The sequence below is a fragment of the Calidris pugnax genome, unplaced genomic scaffold (genome assembly GCF_001431845.1).
Source record: "Calidris pugnax isolate Ruff unplaced genomic scaffold, ASM143184v1 scaffold24, whole genome shotgun sequence".
In the NCBI taxonomy this organism is placed as follows: domain Eukaryota; kingdom Metazoa; phylum Chordata; class Aves; order Charadriiformes; family Scolopacidae; genus Calidris; species Calidris pugnax.
In genome coordinates, this window is record NW_015090922.1 from 15,893,909 (window position 1) to 15,896,658 (window position 2,750).

The window sequence follows — 2,750 nt, forward strand, 5'->3', positions numbered from 1 at the left end:
GCGGCTGCCCCGGAAGGCGACACGGCGGGGGCCGGGGCCGGGGCCGGGGCCGGGTCCGGCGGCGGGAGTCGCCGATGCCAAGCGTCCGGCAGGGGGCAGCGCTGCCCCGGGGCGCCGCCCGGCCCATCCCGAGCATCCCCCAGCCCAGGCTGCGCTGTGGGCGCTCCGTAAATCACTGTGCCCTTGGGGTGCTTTCCCTGGGGTCTAAAATATTCATTAAGGGGGCGGCGGGGAAAGCCCTTTTACAAGGCAGCGCTATATTAAACTTATAACGCTATAAATCGGGCGCCGTAAAAGCGTAACTCCAGGGCTGGGTGTTAGACAAACCTGACACGCTGCTGAGGGAACGGCAGAGAGCTTAACAAATGGCATCATATACAGGCTTCTGCAATGTACATAAAACTTACTATTTTGTACCCTTATTAGTTGGTTTTTACAATATTTTCAGGGACAAAAAAAAAATAATAAAAATGGCAAGCAATACAAACAAGTGAATCATTTCAGCAAAATAAAAGTTGACGTGAGCTTGCATCCAAGAAGTGAGTGACTGTTCAGGGCTTCTTTATTTGTTTGCTTGCTTGTTTGAGAAAGCAGGGTTAATTTAAAGTATTTTCCTTCCAGTTTCTCTCATTTATTTGCTTCCTACATGCAGGTCAGGACTATGGGCACTGCTTTATAATGATGGCATGGTAAAATTGGTTATTCTTTAATATATTTAGAGTCTGATCTCCAGATTTCTACCCCTCAAATGAAAATCATCTGTTTTGATCCCTATTGCTTTTTTATGTTCACAGATGATCTCAAGGAGCTTATTTTCCCCATTTCCCCCACAGTGGAAAAAAAATAGTCTCTCGGTTTGTCCATTCTGTTTTGACCTTCAAAGCCTTAAGTCCTGCCTTTCTTCTCCCCACTAGAGAAACCCTGGCAAGAACTTTTGCAACTGTAAATAGTCATGTCATTACAAAGCAATAACGTGGGCTGTAGCTCTCCCTCCCAGGGAGAGGTGGGCAAGAGTATGCAGCTTGTTAGTCTCCTTTTCTGTGTGAGGGGATGGAGACCTGTACTTCATTTTGAAGTTTCATGTGACATCACAAATCAGGTCTTCTGGCAAAGAGGGGAAGCAAACGCCTAATATGCTGAAGTGAGTAACTACCCATAGTGAAGAAAATCCTTTAATGTGAGCACGGTGTAGGTAATGCAGTATTTATTTACCACAAAGAAACTGTAAAGAGCACAGCATTGATTTCTTGGTTTTTATTTTTCAGGTCAGTTTCGCGGGGCTTGGTCTGTTGGGAGGATTTTCTGAGAAGCATCTGAAGAGCTGATAGCTGGATAGCTTCACCACTGACCCCCCCGACCCGAGTGAGGTTTGGCACTCACAGTATTCCTGGAATGACACAGGGGCTCCGGCTGGAGTCAGGCCAGGACATTAGATGAAACTGCTTTTGTGGCACTTCTGCTTTTGATGACTAGAGGACAGATTTCCCGCTGTAACTCTCTGCAGCATTTGACTCTATTGACCATGAACCCCTGCTGGCCCCTGCTGAGAAGGTGGGTTGCAGTCTGGTGGGAATGATTTGGTGGGACATACCCAGTCAGTAGAGATGTAAACATACAGCCATACAGCTAATGTAGGTTGGTTGCAGCGCTGTCTCAAAGGACCTATGCTTTTCTCTTTTCTGTTGACCCAGTTGAGCACAAAGTCATCAGGGCGTGGGAGACATTGCTGCAGCCCAGAACACTTCAAGACCTCAAACTGGTTGTACCATCCCCTCCTGTCACGTTTTAAGAGAATACATAGTCAAGTTCAAAGTCTCAATCCTTGAAAGGCTTAGTAGCCTGGATCAAAGTATCTAAAAAAGTGACCTTTTCAGCACCATCTGAATTATATGAGAGTTTTGCCATTTCCCACTGCAGCAAAAAGTAAGATGAGGAAGATGTGGCTCTCTGATATCCTCCTCCAGTTGTTGTAAACATTGGTCAGTGTCTCTCTGAAGTGTGGGAAAAAAACCTCGTCAACTGGGACGGCTAGTACTAGCCTTACAGAGATGCCCAGTGTCTGCAGATTGTCTTGTACTTGACACATGCAAGGAATGTTCACTGCCTCAGGAACGTATGTCCCTCCTGAGTAGAGCAAGGTAGCACAGTGTTTTACCAACAGCATTGGGACTGGCCTTCAGGGGTTTCTGCCTTCCCATCTCACACTTTGTCCTCAAAGCGATGGCAGGACAGTTTGGTTATCGGTACAGTGTATAAACTCTCTCCCCACACACACACATCCCCTGCATACATAATGCTTATCTTTAATTTTGTGTATGTTAAAGCCATACATTTTCTAAAGAGGGTTAAAAATGTCAACTGAATTCGGAATAAAGAGGTGAAAAGAAGCATTCTGAGATACTCACAGGGCTGGTGTTACTAACAAGAGAGACAATTCCTGGCTTTCTTTGGTACTGAAGTTAATTGCAGGCATCTAGGCTTTAAAGACCTTCTGTTATTGATGGGGGTGTGTTAGCAACAGGAGGGATTGACTCGAACATTAAACTGAAGCTTAGCATGTACAGTAGGTTGTCAAGAGAAAGAAACAAGAACAAAGGAGACTGTTATTATCTTTTATTATTATCTTTTAATTCCCCCCCATTTTCCTACTGTATGCTCTCTCTCTCTCAGCCCTCTCTCTTTCAATAATTACAATAATCAATTTACAATGATAACAGAAATAATCTCCTGGAAGATAGCTAAACAAACCA

General features: G+C 45.1%; 1 long non-coding RNA gene across 1 annotated transcript in view; it reads left to right on the top strand.

Moving 5' to 3' along the window:
• LOC106893021 overlaps positions 1-1,515 on the top strand; it is a 29,258-nt gene extending 27,743 nt beyond the window's left edge. Inside the window, exon 4 of the long non-coding RNA XR_001412973.1 lies at positions 1,266-1,515. This is a non-coding gene — a long non-coding RNA (uncharacterized LOC106893021). The remainder of the gene's footprint in view (positions 1-1,265) is intronic.
• Positions 1,516-2,750: the final 1,235 nt, after the last annotated feature.